Source organism: Limulus polyphemus, unplaced genomic scaffold (assembly GCF_000517525.1).
Source record: "Limulus polyphemus unplaced genomic scaffold, Limulus_polyphemus-2.1.2 Scaffold78, whole genome shotgun sequence".
Taxonomy (NCBI): domain Eukaryota; kingdom Metazoa; phylum Arthropoda; class Merostomata; order Xiphosura; family Limulidae; genus Limulus; species Limulus polyphemus.
Genome location: NW_013665688.1, coordinates 508,255 through 527,324, shown reverse-complemented (window position 1 = coordinate 527,324; position 19,070 = coordinate 508,255). Strand labels below are relative to the sequence as shown.

Sequence of the window (19,070 nt, the reverse complement as noted above, 5' to 3'; positions counted from 1 at the left end):
AGCTAGTCATCACCGCCAACTCTTGGGCTACAATTTTACCAACGAATAGTGAGATTGACCGTCACATTATAACGCCCCCACGACTGAAAGGGTGAGCATGTTTGGTGGGACGGGGATTCGAACCCGATTAAAGTGTGAGATGTATAGTACACTCATGTATTATAGATTTGCATCTTTTAGTACAGTGATATATTGTAGATTGTCATGTAGTGTATTCACATATGGTAGGTTGTGTCTTGTATATATTCCTGTACTAAAGGTTGTGTCTCATAGTTTATTAAAGTATTTTTGACCTGTAGTATATATTTGTGTATTATATGCTATGTTATATATTAGGTATTGCATGCTGAATGTTTTAAATATATAATGTATACATTGTGTCTTGTAATATTCTGTTGCATTGTAAATTATGCCTTTTACTATATTCATATAATATAAACGTGTCATACAGTGTACTCACATATGGTCTTATGTGTCTTATTATGTATTCGCGTGTACCATGTTGTGTCAAGTGGGGCATTTATGTATTGCAAGTTGTATGTTCAGGTATTATTTGTAGTCAATTATCTGACATTCATTAACGATATTTTGTACCTTTTCAATATTTACGTACTATATATATTGTATTTTGTACAATATTTACGTAATTTAGACTTATATTGCATATTTTACCTTGAAGCATATGTATTGCAAGTTATTTCTTGAGTAATATTCATACAGTCAGTGCTGTATCTTGCAGTATAGTCATGTAGTATATATAGAATATAACTTTTATTTTATATATATATATATATATTATGTAATGTATCTTACAGCTCATGTATATTAATGTAGTATGTATAGATTATAACTTTCATTATATATTGTATCTTGCAGTATAGTCATGTAGTATATATAGAATATAACTTTTATTATATATATATATATATTATGGAATGTATCTTACAGCTCATGTATAGTCATGTAGTATGTATAGATTATAACTTTCATTATATATTGTATCTTGCAGATTATTAATCTACTGTTACTTCGCTTGATGTATAATTTATTTTTCATTGTGTATTGTGGTATATGAATGAGTTTTATGTTGAGGTGCACTAAATGTACAATTGGTATAATGTATTTTCGTATATTTCAGTATCGTGGTTTGTGTAATTTGTATATTTGCGCATTATTTGTTGTGAAATGTATAATGTTTATATGTTGAACATTGTGGTCTGTAGTATATTCCTTTATTGTTGGTTATGGCTTTAAGTATATTCTTGCACTCTAGGTATAAGTTGATTTAGGTATTCCAGTATGTTCATGCAGTGCAGTTGTGTCTTCTTATGTTCTCAGTTATTATAAATTATTATAAGGTTGTGTCTTTTAGCATTTAATAAATTGTTGGTTGGCTTGTGAGGTATTTTTGTAGGGTTAGTTGTGTATTTATTGTATATCCATGAACTGAATGCTATAGTATCTGTATGTGTAATATGTTGTATCTTGTGTTATGTTTATGCATTGAAGGTTGACTTTAATATTATTACGACTTGTATTTTTTGTATATTGATATAAGTTGTGTCTAACAGTATACTTATTATTGCAAGTTCTGTGGTGCATTATATCCTTGCACTGTAAATTGCCTTTTATAGCATGTTCATGTGTTGTGGACTGTATCTTGTAGTTCATTCACGTATTTTTTATTGTGTGTTGTAATTGACTGTACTGAATGTAACCTTGTAGAATACTCCTGTATTCTAGATTTATATGTTGCACAGTACTCATGTATTGTAGTTTTTGTTTTATGTAATATATTTCTGATTTATATGTTGTTTTGTTTTGTAGATGGTACTTTGTAGCACATTCATGTATTATAGGTTCTGTTTTGTATTGTTTTTAAATATGTCTTTCAGTGTCATGTTTTGTAGGTTAACTTTTAGTAAGTTTATAAGAAGTATGTCGAGACTTGTGGGTTATTCCTCCAATATGCGTATTGTACATTTTTTTTATAGTCTAGCAATATATTGTATGTAGCGTCTTGTATCATATTCATGCTCATATGTTGGCTTCTACCTAATGTATGATTGTTATTTTGATAGAGCTTATTACTTTTACTGTATAGTGCATCTTGTACAATTTTAATGTGTTGTATATTTATAATAATAAAAAAACACGTAGAATGAAAAGTTTGGTAAATAAATTTTAAAGACACCTGATAAAACCCTGGTGTTTTATACAGGTGGACGTGTTATATTCAGGAGAAAAGGAAGAAGAAAGACACTAGGATTTCGTTATTTTTTAAAATTTGATTTCAAATGTAATTTATGTGGTATCTTATTATATATGCATGTGTTTTAGGCTGTGTCTTGTAGCATACTGAAGAAATGTAAGCTGTGTCTTAATGTATGTTGACGTACCACAGTATGTTTTATAATATTGGAAGTTTGTGTGTTGTGGCACATTCCAGTATTGTAGCTTATGCCCTATAGAGTATTGTTGCCTAGTAGATTGTATCGTATAATATTTGCAATAATCGTAGATCGTTATATTGTAGTGTATAGATTTTTTTTGGCCTCTTTATCAGTGGATTCATGTATTACATGTTATGGCTTGCAATATGATAACGAATTTGTAGTGTTTTTTGTAGAAAAATCATCTATTTTAAGTTGTGTATTAGTATAATAACTTATTTTATGTTGATTTGAAGCAAATTTATAATTGGTACGTTAAAAAGTGTAATTTATTACTCTAAAATAGGCTGTGTCTTACCCAACATTCATATAAAGCAGCGTTGTGCCTTTAGTACGTTAATTTATTATAGATTGTATATTGTAGCATATTTGTGATTGGTTAGTTTTCTTGTGGTATATATTTATGTATTGTACCTTAATAACCAAGAAGGTTCATCTTTTAATATATATTTAACAAGAGCTTCCTTTAAGAGTATTTAGAATTTTCTGATGTCTTGTAGTATATACATTCACTGTAGGTTCTATCTAGTGTATTATTATTTTTGTTCTGGATATTAGTATATACAGCATAGGAACAATCTTATTTCTATTCAAATATTTATTATTTTGAGTAAATAATATATTGTGTATTTTGGTATTTTGATACAAATCTGTGTTCTGACTCCTTTTTTTCGTGTATTTATAATCTGAAGATATACTGAGTTTTACATACTAAAGTGGTTTATTAATCCCCATACGTTTTTTTGAAAAACTATTATTTTGTGTTGTTTTGTTTCAAATTTTATATCATACCATTCTACTATAGTTGGCAGAAATTTTTTGTTTAATGTTTAAAAAACATTGTTTGGCACAAATGTAAGTTAAATCCAAGAATTTTAGGTGTATTACGTTGTTCTAATAACAGAAGACTTGTTGATAGTCAGGCTACTTTGACTTCCCAGATATTACATAGCACTGATGTTGTAGTTAAACGTATATCTCAGGCAAATGACTATGAGAATCTCTTGTTCGTTTTATTGATCCTATTGACTTTCCTATTTCAAATATAGTTCATAGTTTACTTTCGTGTAAACTGCATGTTTTACGACACTAAATCAGTCTACTTTTTTAACACTGTTCATATTTATGAACAACTGTATTAATATTTTGTAACTTAATGATGTAAAATCGTGGATAGATTACTCTTATGATATATTTACTGGTCTTTCCGTGAAATCAAAACATTATAGGATGAATGTGTTATACATGTGGTGTCTATTGTTTAGTACGTTATAAAACATGTTTCACTGCACCTGCAATCTATCAGAAACGTAGATAGGTGATGGCTGATGCTGAGCTTGAGATATCTGTTACAGGATTTCCTATAGAAATTATGTTTCGATAACCTATATTTTCATTAAATTAACAACTTGTGAAATAAACACTCAAACCTTTCTGTAATAGAAATAATTGACCTTTTTTTTCATATATACACTAGTTTTTCTATATTTTCATGATTGAAAATATGCCCAGTTGCTGTACACCAAATCCTTGTCAGAAAACAACAACAACAACAAAGTAAAAGACATTAACTTTACATCTACTTTATTTGATAGGTAATGTTTCTAATTAAAGATTTTATGGCACCAATAAGACTAAAAACGAATTCTAGATAATTCCTAGAATTTGTAAGTTCGTGTTTATACGCTTTTCAACTTATTTTTTGAATGATAGTTGACAATAAAAATTGAGAACAAAAACTAATGACCATAAGCAACCGTTAAAATATATCCTGCTTTTCACAATGAATTTATGACCAATCTTAAATGTTTCAAACATATGTGGCTTCTTGGATTCATATTATTTATAGTATTACATATGTATTCTCTTCTGTATCTTAAACATAAAAAGCACTTTTTATTTACTTCATGTTGTGTCACTAACACATCAGAATTTATATCTTTTTTTTAAGCTCTTAAGCATTCGAAATATGGAATACATTATTCTATTTTCTTTATATGTTTTTGAGTTTCATACGTCAAACATGAATAATAACTTACTTCAGCATTATGTGTTTTTGTTGTTGTTTCACAATGGTTACATTGTCTAGTTTAGGCTTTCAATGTATGTTTAAGTTTTTCTTAAAAATAATGTTATGTTCAAAAGCTTTCCTTAGTTGGCCACATTTCTCATTACCTGTCATCATCTCATACAACGTCTATATCTTTGGTTAGATCGGGGAACATTTATTTATCATGAAGCATTTCACAGTGCAAGTTTAATTTTTTATTATTCAGTACTTTCAGAAAACTTGAGTAATGTACGAAATCTTCAATGAAACCCTATGATTCACACCGTACATACTTGTAGCTAAAAACCGACATCCATTTTTTTTATTAAATATATAAAAGGCTTACATTCTCAGACTTGTCTTTTAGCTACTTGGTTAACAATACTTGAGGTATTAATTGTTATAGAATATTTTCTAACACTTTTCTCATAGGCAAATTTTCACTTGATACAGATGTTTGATAATTTATATTCAGAGTAATTGAAAATTGAAGACGGCTTGAAATATGATGGGTGGGTGTGACTACGTTGTAATGAAATATTTTACCTTGCAAAAGCATTCAATTCACCACCACAGTAAAACCTTTTTACGCTTCAGTTTACAAAAAATGTAATACACGCGTATAGCTGGTCATAAACAAATCTGATATATTTTCGAATAAGTCGAAAGATGTCATATTCGTATTCTTCCAGTTAACGTTACATTAAAAAGTGGACAGTGTTTAGAATCTATGCATTAAATCAGAGGCAATGGTTAGATTCAGCAAAAAGAAATTCATTACAAAAACTGAAGTAACTATAGTGGTTTTCTTTTTCATGTTATTTATTAACAAATTGGCTCTACATGATTAACACATATATACATGGAGTTCATACCAGGTACTTGTGTTTCCGGAGATGATAAAACATTATGCAAGCGTGCAGATACATGCACAATAGATTTAGCAATCCTGGCCTAGTATGATATTAACGGAAAGAAATAAAAACTGTTAAAACAAGGTGAAGCATATTATAGGTAAAATAATTAATTATGGTTATTTTTTACTTTGTTTGTATTTGGAGAGAAAGTCCTTGCATTTGAAATCGTAACTGTACACACGTGAAAAGAAACAGCAGCATGTATCTGAACACCACACACCAAACATATCTCGAGCTCTGGTGTTTGAATCTCGTTTTAATGATCGACGAGTTCTTTGACAAGACAAAGTTAGATTTGGATTCCTGTTTCATAACTTAAGCAAGCATGTAGTCATCTTCCTCTTTTACTCACACGCATAACACTTACGCAGATTAAAAGTATTAAGTAACATACTTAGACTTACTGATGTGCAACGTAAGACGCACTCACTACTTAATTCATTTGTCCAAAGATTGCTCTCGACGTAATTAAGAAGTTAAAGATTGTAATTCAGAACGAGATTGACGTATTTTTGACACAAAATTATACATCTGTATGGTCTGCATCTTTCTGATTTTTTTTGATAATATTGAAGTACAGCTGAATATTATTATTTGGAGAAGCTATCCAATTTTTGTGAAGCCAATAAAGTTTCATACTCTTTCTAAATAGCGACTTAAGCTATCTAAGTTGATAGATTTCATTGTACAGTTTAAGGTTGTTTTCACATTCATTTATGTGGAATTTACAAATACCTAGAAAATAATTAATTTTGAACTCATTCATAATTTTCTAAACAATGATGAACAGCGTCCGTTTTGATTGTACTCTTTCAGACGACGATTTCTTTTGTAGATGACCACTTTAATTGTGGATTACAATACAAAGTAAAGAATACGTCTAAACTGTGTTAATACCTTCTTAGAAACCTTTTATAATTACATAGAATTTACGTGTGACACTTTTGTTAGAATTTTTTGTAGTTCAAAATACGCCTCTTAGCATGCACTAAACTAAAAACAAGAGAACACGAACATTACAATAGCTAGCCTATTTTAAGACAAAAAGAACTGAAGTAAAGAAGGGAAGACTGCATGAATTATTATTCGATTTTTGTTTTGTATGTATATTTCTTTACCTACATCATCGTGTATAGCTTCGTTATGATTCTTTCCAACAAATAATGGACTTTAAAATGGTGTTACAGATGTTTCATGTTGTGTTAGTTTAAACGTGCAGTCGTTTTATGTGTTACAGGCAGGTCTTGTAAAATTCGAGAACACTTATTGTTAATCTCTACAACAAGTATTTTGAATATAATTATCTGTTGTTGTCTATTGGTGTATATCTTGCGTAAATATACATGTACATGCAGGATTAATATTATGCTGATCAATACAAGAATAAAGGATTACATACTAGTCTGTTGTAGTAATTAATAATGGTAAGGTGAAGGATTAAATTTCTATGTATTTCACCTCTTTGTGCTATCAAATACTATAAAATACAAAACACATTTCTATGAAATAATAAGCTTGAAATACAAAAGATATTCAAAACGGGACACGAAAAGGAAAAACTTAACTTATCCCTAATTAAGAATTTAAATTTTCTATAATTAGATTCAGAGGTTTATAGTTTTTTTTTATTAGTTCTTCTAATCTTACAGCCAATTGTTTATCGTCTCTTAAAATACTGTTAAACCAATTCAGTTATTACCATTGTTCGGAGGATATCATTGAGAAACACTTTTTAAATCTTTGCATTGCGATGTAAAGTTCTCTTCGTTTAGAAACGTATTCGTCATTTTTCAAGGAATCTTCAATGATTAAACTACTAATTTCTTTACATAAATGTTTTTGCTCACTTTTTGCGTCGTTATTAGAGATTTTGAAAAATCCTCCCATTTGAGTCGTGGGCTTGAAAATGGCGATATTTTATAATCTACAATACTGGTTTTCTAATTCGTGTAATCTTAGTGAAAAGAAAATAACTTTTTTTGTGATATTCTATGACTTACTCAAATAAGTTAGGTTTCAGTTGTCAAATTACTTTCTTAAAAAGTATACTAAATTTTAATAACATTCTTAAACCTATTTTTCGAGTCAGTGTGTAAAAAAGTCATATCTATATTGATAGGTTAATTCCACAGAAAATCGTGTATTACTTACCGATAGTCACGAAGATTTCTTTTTTTTAAATGATGTCTTCTTTCTGAGAGAAAATTTTGTTTCTATTAAGTGCTATTTTTGGTAGAGGATGTCTTCTTTCTGAGAGAAATTTCGTTTCTGTTATCAGTGTGCTACTTTTTGTGTTAGATGATGTTTTTTTTTGTAAGGGAATTTTTTTCTGCATTACTGTGTGTTTTTTTTGTAGATTATGCCTTTTTTTTAGGGAAAACTTTGTTTCCATGATCAGGACTGTTTAATTATTTTTCTTTTTAAAGACGTTTCTTAAAGTAATGTTAAATTTAAAGCAAATAATAACACTGTAATATTTAATAACACACGTTCTAACATATTGTGCAGAATCCATTAGTATTTAAACGATGTACAAATTGATCTTCATTTGCAGATTACCTTTGCACTCATGTAACGAATATCTCCACATATTAAGTCTCGTGTGTGTTTTTGCAATAAGTAACCTTTCATGAGTAATTATACACTTTCGAATCTTTTACATTACTGTGGGTAGTCTACGTTTTTTTTTCTAGTATTGAGTGTACGAAAAACCAGCTCTAAGTTAATAAATAATTACTCTTCATGAAAGTTTCAACAACCCAAAGTATCTGAAATATATTGAAATGATAAGCTTAGGAAGAGTAAGAACTACAAGATGTATAATTAGCTGTATATAAAATGTATACAAGATGTATAATTAGCGGGATGCAACAACTGATTGTTTCATTTTTTCAACGATATTAAAGTGGATGAAAGAGTTTAAAGTTATAGGCAAAAACAAGTATAAGTATTTCGTGCCCACCCCCAGTGGAACAACGGTATGTCTGAGGACTTACAACGCTAGAGTCCGGGTTTCGAAATCCGTGGTGGGCAGAGCACAGATAGCCCATTGTGTAGCTTTGTGCTTAATTAAAAAACAAACAAGTATAATTATTTTTGTCCTTGTTCAGTGTTTATCGTATTTCTTTTGGTATATTTTCTCAAAGGAATTTTACAATAATCAACACAGAATTCTTTGATTTTTACAATGATATTGAAGTGCCAATAAGTAAAGTAGCCTACCTAAACTAGGAAAAAAGAAAACAGCTATAATTATTTTGTAATTCCCGTGCTTATAGTGCGGATCTCTTTTTTTTTTTCCAACGGAATTTGTTTCTGTATATCTATACTGAAAGGGTGTTTTAATTCTAGAGAATTGTACCTTTCAGTATTGTTTTTCATGTGGAATCCCATGTTTTTTTTCAGATTGCTGCTTGATTGTAGCGTGTTCAAATAACCTGGTATATATTTCATGGCCGAATTTTCGGATGTAGAATTCTTTAAACTAAAGACAGGAAGCTTAGTGAACCAGGTTTCTAATAGAGCAAAAGTTCAAGGTGTATATACATATTTGGTAGGAAGACAACTTTATGAAGGAATATGATATTCGACGATTTTGTTTTAGTGTCTTACATGGGAGTTATGAATCTTTATATTATCTTCAAGTATTTTCCTTATGACGGCCGGTTATGTTAAGGGTGAGATTTCTCACACAGCAGGATAGTTACAAGAAGTTTACTGAGTAACATTTTGATAATTTTGTTTTTACTCTTCAGCATTTCATTACTATTGTTACTGGTATTATATTATTTGGTTATGTATTTGCTGTTCATGGCTTATTTGGTGGTAATTTCAAAAGTAATGAAAGTAAATTATAGACTACATTACTATTATTGTTATCCAGTATTGATACAAATAGTTTCTGAATTCACACGTTAATGGTCACAAGTGAAGCTGCTATTAGCTCTTGAGTAATATCTAGTGACTCCAGTCCAGAAAATGGGTTGACACTTCCATGGTTATATATGTAAGATCGAACATTTGGCTAAACCTGTGGTATTGCCACAGCTGTTCCAAATGTTGAATGACTCTATTCTTATGTTTTTTCAACAGATCCAAACACATTTTTCATCATAGTAAAAGTAGCAGTTTCGTATTTACTTTAGATTAAGAGATATAAGAAGTGAAAAATGGAATGGTACAATTATTGTTCTTGTTCTTCTTCAGCTTGTTGAAGAGGCAAAACATTTAGTAAACAAAGGAGGACTGACATGAAACAACATCCCACTGACTACGGTTTGAAAATTGTAACACGTACATTTTAATCTGATCAAAACATTTTACATGTACAAAAATCAGCCAAGTTAGAATAAAGGGGTCAGCCATACAAAGATGTGGTATGAAAAATTAGACAAGTTATATAAATTGAAAAACTTGTAAATATGTAACGTGAAAGTGGGTAATTCAAACAAGAAAAATTAAAAGGGTATATTTAAGAATCAAGATTCCATTGCCTTAGTAGGCTTAAACAGGTATTCTATAGATATTGGTCTCTACATAACTGGAAAAGTCACATTGATGGCATCGTAGATGTTAATTTCGTTCAAAGTTTCACGTTCGCACATTCCTGTAATGTTCAGAAAATATTGAAAAACTTCATATTAGACAATTAAATATACTAAGTTACGTAAAATATCGAAGCTATTGTTTAACTTTTCAGCTTAAATTTTGTAAATGCTCTTAAAAATTATATTTATTTATGGATTACGCAGTGACTAACAATTTAAGAAAAATATAATGTGTACTTTATATAAAAAACTCATTGTTGTTTTTGGTACAACTGACAAACGTTCAATAAGTCTAAAGAGTGCAGTTTTAGACAGTAAAGATGAAAGGTTACAGAAGACGTCGGTGCACTGCTCATTGCACAATGTTCCAAAGTAATAGTTTATATTCAGGTATTTATCCAGTTTCTCTGTACAGATGCAAGGGTTGCTATTAATAAAATTTCCGATATTTTTTTAGTTTCAGTTGTCATTTCTATGACTTTCCAGGTAGTCTAGTGCATATATATATATAATTTGTCTACGAAAACTGATCAAAGATATAATCGTAGTTTTAAAACAACAACAACAACAACAAAGATCCATCTATTTCATTAAGACACTTCTTCCACAATTATTTTTTACTTAAATTTAAAAGTAAACAAAAACTTTTGAAAATATACTCTTATGTAAAGATATATTGCGGGAGTTATGACGATCTAAAAAGTATCACCATCCCGTAAGTAGGTCGGTCACATTTCTAGACAGGCGTCACGTGATTACTGGTGATAGATAAATTATTTCGTACGTAGCTTGCCAACAGTTGATTCAAAATGATTTTATATGTCATAAAAGAAGAGTACCCTAGACTAACTTTTACGTATTTTGGTCTTATAAAATAAATAACGATGAATAAGGAGACCTTACCAAACTTAACTTGCATATACTGGTTAGTATTATATCCATCCTTCGTAGAACAGCAAAATCGGTGAAAAATATTTAAATTGTATATGAAAAAGCACAATAACACAATGTACATGATGCATTTTGACGTCATTGGTTACTAAACATAATATTTTTTTGCATAATTGTTCTTTCAGTTGGTACAACAAAATAATTGTGAATGCTAGTTAGTTTTTATCGTTGTTAAACTTACTGAGGCTTGAGATTGATTTTTGCTTCGGTTTAGACCTCGTTTCATAAAGTTCGTTTATAACAAATATTACTGCAGTTTCCAACAGAAAAAGACTGTGGTTGATTTTCTACGTTTGTTTTATCGTAGCCTTAAAGTTGTCCTGCTAAGTGGTTGTTTTACACGATGGAGAAATTAAATCAATAATGGCTTTCCTTTCATTCCATCTTTCTCAACATTATATCCAATAATGAACGGCCCATATATTTACCATCGTAACGCTTTGATATTGAATATGTTCTCTCTCTCTCTCTATATATATATATATATGTGTGTGTGAATATAACTTCTCACAACGATGTGGCCAAAGCTAGAAATATTTCTGGAGGATGTGACTTCTAAAAATTTAACTCTCAATTTCAGGTTTGCTGCTGAAAAAAAAGTTTTGTTAGCATTGTTTTAACATTCACTTTTTAAACTTTTAATGTCATTGTCCTCATAATAAGGCAGTTTCAGATTTAAGCAGTTTACTTGGAGCCCTTTAAAGCGTAGACAAAGAAAACGCACAAAAGCACTGTTAACTACAATTTATTCGTCTATGGGATAAGCACTTTGAGGCACACAATTTCATTGTAGGCTCTTACGTACTCGATGTGCTGCTATAAACGAAGGTACTACGTTTTTCATTCAACAACTGGGCCTATATTTCGAATACACGATGATCATTTAGCTACTCGAAGTGAAATTATAGTACTGTTTATTTAATAAAATTAGTTTTTGTGTAACTACACAAGATGTTATTGTACAAGTATGGTCTTTCCTCCCTGGCTCAGAGGTTCCTGAATTTTTTGCTTACAATATGCATGAGTTATAAAAGTAGAAAAAAAATCTTCAGCTGTAATGTGTTAACTTTCTTTTCTTGTTCTGTAAGATGAAAAACCGCAAGCAAAGATAATGGTAACCCCACTGGCCGATCTAGTCGGAACCACTACAACCACACCGTAAGCTTAATCTGGGAATACTGCTTCAGCGCTTCCACACTATAGACAAAAACTGTACGTGGGCAGAACGTGACTGTTACGAAGACGTCTACGGAGAGCGCAGTAAGACCAGTCCCCGAGCTTTCTTCAAGGGCGAGCTGCCCTATCCCGGCCCCAACTCATTGTTGCTACCGGTTATGTAGTGCCACGTAGCTATACATAGTCTCCAGGCGACACAAAACTCTTCCTTGTAGAAGTAGCGGGCCTTTTCATCCGGTTGCTGAGGTTCTTACAGTTAAGTATTTTAAATAACGTCATACGCAAAGGTTTGCGATCGGAAATAACAAATGGCGGTATGATCTAGCACCGAAAACTTAGTCAACTTTAAGCTGAAGAAAGCTTGTTTAGCTTATAGCAACTCAAGGTAAGCTACGACTGTATAGTTCTAAGCTGAAAACTACCTATATCACGGCGTTCAAGGTCATCAAGCTCCCACTGGTTGTGACAGGGAATCGAGAGGCTTGTACTTTTCCGATGTTATAGCCACTTGTGCAAATAAATTATTTTATGTATACTTTATTAAGATCACAGGTTTCACTAAAAAACACATCAATTACCGTAGATTACGCATGCATTTACTAAAAGAAAGACTGCAGAGCCAGTCAACAACTTCATACAGCTGCATTTTCCTGGTTTATTAATAACATCATCAGGTCGAAAACACACCGAATACGGCACAAGATCTTAGGTAAATTGATGTAGCATTTACCTCAAGGTCATACAGCAGTCTTAATAGTTCCTCTCCTCAAGAAAACCGGCTATTTGGTCGCGGGCGGTCGGCTTCTTCCAAGTAACGACTTAATAATTAAGCTAAATGGGTAGGCTTTGCTAGAAGTGACGCTCGGAAGGTCTAAGTTGCCATCCTATGGCCTGAACTACTAATAAACGCTCGGTACTAACAAGTGTCACAAAAGGTTAAAGAGAAAATGTATATCTTGTGGCTGTCACACAATTTCTTCCGGAACATAGCGGTTTGCCACTACGGTCTTGAAGAGACATGTCGCGGCCAGCTTCACTGAGCTTGTGGCACAAGTCAATGACCGTAAACGCGTAACAGGTTACAGTACTATTTCGATTAATGACATCATTTACTCGGTAAGGTTTTACTCTGAATTCCTCTGTACAGAATGAACATCTTACATCCTATACCAGTCTTGACCTAGCTATTATTTATAATACTAAATCTGCACCTACTCAGGCTAAATCAATAAGATCTGTATGAGTAATGTTTGTGCTTAAAGTTACTAGATTTCTGTTCATGGATAAAGAACCAAACCTCTCTTTGGTGTAACAGTTATAACGGTTTCTATTGTTGGGCTAGATAATTTTCGATTATTCGATATAAAATAATGCAAACTCCAGTACAGTTAACGATAATAATGTTTGTTCCTCCATCGACTAGAAGTTTCTCACTTAGATGGTTTCACGAATTTAGTAAAGACCTAACCTTTTTGACAACTAACGTCAAAAAGACACTTACTTGCTAATTTTCTCCTATCTATGGTACTTCTCGCATCCCTGTTTCTTCGTCAAAACACAAACTCGAAATTGAAGAACTAGATCTAACAGAGAAACTGACTAAAAAACTCGCTAACTCAATAATCATTCAACTATTGTAAAAGCCCCACTAGTCAATTAACAATGTATCTTAGTCATGCCCAACTCTTGTTTTCTATGATTCAAATCGTTTTCTAAATTTTCAAGAACATTCTAACCATTAAGCCACATGGCCGTCATGTGATGTTGCCAATTTTCTCTAACCAGAAATAAGATAAGAGTCTAAAACTAAACTAAAAACAAAAACATATAGCATAACATTACTTCCTCTTGGATTGTGAAGGGGCTTGAACAATCCTATTATACATAAAAACAACAACAAACAAACAAAAACAATGATACGTTAAACGTAAACTTCCTCAATGTCAGTTATCGATATATGTTGCCTGAAAAGCTTAGCATAGTGAGAGTGGTTCGAAACTTTCCTCTTGCTGGAACTTTAGGACAACTTGCTGTTAGCATCAATCCATTTTTTGCTTCATTTCTGAAGGAAATATCCCAGTTTCTATTACCAGACCGGATCAAACAATGATAACTGCAGAACCAGTGTTAATCAATATCTTACAATACTTCACATCATCAAAGCCATTTGTTCGTGGACTGGTTTCTTTAAATAATACACACCTTATTTCTATTGGGTAAGATGGAATGTAATCTGATCCTCAGAAGATTGTCTCCTTGGTTTATTATCAACGACTGATTCATTACAGTTCTTGTTTTTCACATTTATAGCACTTTCCTTTTTTTTCCATCATCTTTTTGGAGCAATTTTGACTCCTACAGAATTTTAACTGCATTTCCTGTCTGGCAATATGCTCTTTTTTTGAGTTGCAACTGAAATACCTTCTGCCTTGTGACTTGTCTAATTTATTATTTAAGCTATTTTAATCCTTCGTCAGATGTAGTTAGTTTCTATGCACTATTTAATCTGATAATTTCTTAAATCCTGAATATGGAATTTAGATGCTCATCCGTAACCTTAATTGATTCAAGTTCTATCATCAGGTATACAGTTTCTTTTGCCTACTATGCTTTAGCCTAATCCACGTACTTTCACCATGGTATCTACGCGTTGGTTGTATGATAAAGGATCCATCATTTGATGTGGAGCATTTGAATAAGATAATTAGATAAATGTTCCCACTTCTTCAGTAAATTCAACTAAGTTATTGTCCATGCTTCTTATTTTGTTATTTGCTGTTTCTTTAGAAATGTTTTTCTGATGTATCACTTCAAATGTGTTTGAGAAGATGGCCGCCAATGTCCGTTAGTTGTTACAACTCTCAGTTGGAAGATTAATTAATATTGTTAAAGCTGGTCCTTAAAAATATGCAGCAAGATGAACAACTTGTTCATTGTTTCATCCCTTCACATATGAACTTATTTCAAGCTTTGCCTCCCATGGTATTTTTTTTCATCATAATCTGGCAGTTTCTTGATTGGGCGATATTGTTAATCTGGCGTGTTAAATTCCGTAACTTGCTGAAGTAGTAACAAAGCTGCAATAGTCCAGGAAGATCCTGCAGCCATAGATGGCAGAACAGTAGTGGTAACATGTGTAGACCAGATTAAGTGTTTCTATTCTATATAACACAGTTATAACACAGCTTGAGGTTGAAATTCCTGAATGGACGCAGAGAGAGAGAGATGTGGGTTGTTTGATCCTTGCATTTACTAGTTAAGTTTAAATATATTTTTCTTTTCTGGTGTTGCTGTCCTTCTGTACCTATTCTATGACTTCTTCAATCTTGTTATTATTCTATTTCTGTACTTCTTTGATATTGTTGTTGTAATCCTTCTGCATACTCTCTATAGCCTTTTTCTCAACCTTTACATTTTGTATGACTCAAAATTTCACTATGTACATTTTCTATCCTGTCTTTTTGGGTATGCAATTATACTTTAAATATAATATTCCATTCTTGTAATTCCTCTCTTAATTCTCTATCTCTTTCCTTTTGATCTTTCTGTTTCTTCCTTCTTAATCTTTTGATTTTTCTCTCTCTTTGTTTCTTGTCATCTTTCCATTGTTTCATCATTTACAGGAAATTTTCGAGCATGTGGCGTTAAAACCTCCCTCTAACCAAAAACAATAAAAACGTCAAAATACAAAACAAAACAACAACAAAAAAAAAAACACGAGCTACAACAATATGTTTACTCACGGTAAAATGCATGTAATAAAGGGCGCGGGTTGACAGAGCTCTGGATCTCGAAGTTGGCGAACCGGGTTTGAATCCCTGCGATACCATAAAATATTCCCTGCACTTTCAGTTGTGAGTGTGTTATAAGAGACACAGTTAATTCCTTAATGTGAATTGTGAGTAGTTGGGTAATGCTCATTGACTGCCTTCATTTTAACACAAAGTACAAATGAATTTACTAAAAGATAAAAAAGACTAATTACTGAACACAATTCCAAATAAACCATTACTGTCTTAGCGTGTGAAACCATCCGTCAATAAGTGAGCGTGGGTGGTTCCATTGAAAAAAATGCTCAAGTAATCCCCCAAAACGTAGAAAACAGACGTATATTTCAAAGTGATTTGAACTACCATCACTAATATTAATGTTTCAGGCAAATGTTTAAAGAAGTAGCTTAATACACGTACCGACGAAATTATGAGGGTTACTCGTATTCTGAGCCTTACAAATCTAAATGAATGAACCCGATACAACTTAATTTTTATAGCTCAAGAAAACATAAGGATCTTTTAAGAGTAAAACACTTAAACAAGAGCAGACATATCTACGTGTAGTGTTAGAATTAACAACAAGAAATTTTGAATGCTGAATTCCGATTTTATCATTATAAGAGTGCAGGCTTTTTTTGCTTTAACTTAATACTAGAAGTCTGGCAGAGGCTTTCATGGTCACGATTTGTGATCCCAGACACACGTAATATAACTTATCCTGTCAGAAAGGTCTATTTCACGATATGATATGGCGAACAGTCAAGTCTTGTAAGGCTAAAAATAAAAAGTTTTTAATTAACTAGTGACAGAAAACAACGTTTGAGACATACAATATTCAACTTATAACTGGAATCTATTCGCTATTCGTAGGTTTTAAATTAAAAAAATTGACAGTTACTAGAATCGGACCAATGTCATACTATGATATTAATTCGTTTATGAAGGTGACAGAATATATTTTAGATGATTGATACCTAAAAGTTCGTACACAATATAGAATCCAATGTATTGCTGTACGTCTATTGTACTACATGGACTGAGATCTTAACATAAAATTGAAAGATTATCTGAGTATGTATATGTACAACTGATATCATCATTAAATTTCTGGAAATAAAAAAGTATTATAGTATTGACGTAAATAAGGTGTTATTGTTCAACGTTAATATTTTTCTCAGCAATAATAATAATAGCAATATTAGCCTACCCTGAGAGAATGAAAAAGGGTTGGTAGTTGTTTCCTATATCTTAGCATTCGTTTTAAATAATATAGTTAGAATGATGCGTGCATTATTAAAGAATTAACAGTAAAAAAAACGGAAAAGCTGTATAATTTCTTAAAATTAACCATTCGAGAATTTTGAAGTTGGATATAGCAAACATTTTTACTTTTCAATATTTCTGTAGATGGATGGCCTTACTGAATTTCTCAAATATATGTTATAATTCAATACGAAATACTTATTAATTTTAAATATCTTGATAAAGAATTAACGGAAGGTATTGTTTTCGCCTAAATACACAAGTTGCTCGGGGTGGATTTTCACATCTATAGTTAAGCAGGAAAATTTTGTGAGAGAAGATAATAACAAAATATTGTAAATGTCAGAGGACTTCTCTTAAGTTTTTGGATATGAAAATACCAGTAGTCAATATAAAATGTACAAATTTGTAATATATTATTTTAAACTGCACAAATCTATAATATATTATTCAAGACATTAAGGTAATACTCAATCTTCATTTCTGCACAGAAATAAAGTATAAAAGCACCAAACCTACACACAAAATTAATACACAAACAAAAGTCTACTCTGAACATCGGATCAAACTTACCATTTCAGTTTCAATGTGAGTCACTTGTTTTTTTTTTTGTTATTTTTCAGAAATACTAATTGTTTTTTTGTGTGTGTATTAGTTTTAACAAGCCAAGTAACAGAGGCTTAAAAAGAGCAAAGTGGCTTAGTGTTTGTAAACAGGTCTACCTGGACCCTATTTCTCGACTTAGACTATTTGTTAACCACATCATTCGCTCACCCATTGTCTTGGAAATTTTGAGTTTTAGTTTGATAGTAATCTAACCTCAATCGTGATTTTAGCCGTGTAGATAAATAAACACCCCCTCCCAACTTGTATAAAGAAACGTGAAGAACAAGATGCCAACTTGCTGGCCATCCCCACCTCTTTGGTGCTTACCCGCCCTAAGTATATGTATATTTTCGACCAGTATAAAATGAAAAAAGTATCTTAATGTATGAGCTCACACAGTTTGTAAACAAATTCAGTTTGTGTGTGACTCAGTTCTTATAAGTATTTAAATAAATGAAAATTAAAGAAAAATCACTACTCTTTTTTTTGTTTTGCTTCTTTCAGATTTTTTAAGATCATCATGTTCTATGAAATATAAAATTCATTTTAAAGAATAAGCAAAATTAGTATATTTTGACATTTTAAATTTAAAAACAAAAATTTTAAAACCTTTACATCATCCTTGCAGATCCTTCAAATTTTTGGGCTGCGCACTTCTTCAGGAAAGTGCTCGTAGTTGTCCTAATTTCATCTGTAAATGCAATGTGAAAATTCCACAATAAACCCGCGTTTTATTTATGGGCAGTTTTTATATCAGTGTGATAACCTTGCGATATTCGTATGCACAGCAGATAAGAATTATTGAGGAAAATGCTTGCAATTGGCCGAATTCATTCTTCAAATATACCACTAAAATCACACGTTCAGCTATCGCAGTTTCTTGTTTGTTTGAATTTTAAATCGGCCTAATAACCTCGAGTTATTCTAAATTAGGTCGAATGAAGTTTTAGATGAGAAGATTTCAAGTTAAAATCTTTTGTCATTAGATAAAGCTACTTTTGGTTTCATGCTATAGTAATCCAATATACTTAGTGATACCATATAACTATCTCCTGACAATAATCATGAAAATGCCAATGCTTATTATTTCATCTAGAATAATATCATATAGTAATGGCAATTTGTATCTCTGGCAGCAAGGTTAAAAATACTTGTCATTTCACCTAGAATAATATCATATAGTAATGGCAATTTGTATCTCTGGCAGCAAGGTTAAAAATACTTGTCATTTCACCTAGAATAATATCATATAGTAATGGCAATTTGTATCTCTGGCAGCAAGGTTAAAAATACTTGTCATTTCACCTAGAATAATATCATATAGTAATGGCAAT

At 31.4% G+C, this 19,070-nt stretch overlaps 2 long non-coding RNA genes across 3 annotated transcripts in view; one reads left to right on the top strand and one right to left on the bottom strand.

The window, feature by feature from the left end:
- Positions 1–19,070, top strand: part of LOC111087851 — an 83,223-nt gene that overhangs the window by 3,988 nt on the left and 60,165 nt on the right. Inside the window, exon 1 of one of the 2 annotated variants that reach the window (XR_002612479.1) lies at positions 12,310–12,479. The exons of the other annotated variant lie outside the window; for it this stretch is intronic. This is a non-coding gene — a long non-coding RNA (uncharacterized LOC111087851). Of the gene's footprint in view, positions 1–12,309; positions 12,480–19,070 lie in introns of those variants that run through there. 2 annotated transcript variants of the gene reach the window in all.
- Positions 9,692–12,239, bottom strand: LOC111087858. Its single transcript, XR_002612484.1, has 2 exons — positions 10,871–12,239; positions 9,692–10,026 (listed from the first exon to the last, which is right to left on the bottom strand). It is a non-coding gene; the product is annotated as an uncharacterized LOC111087858 (long non-coding RNA).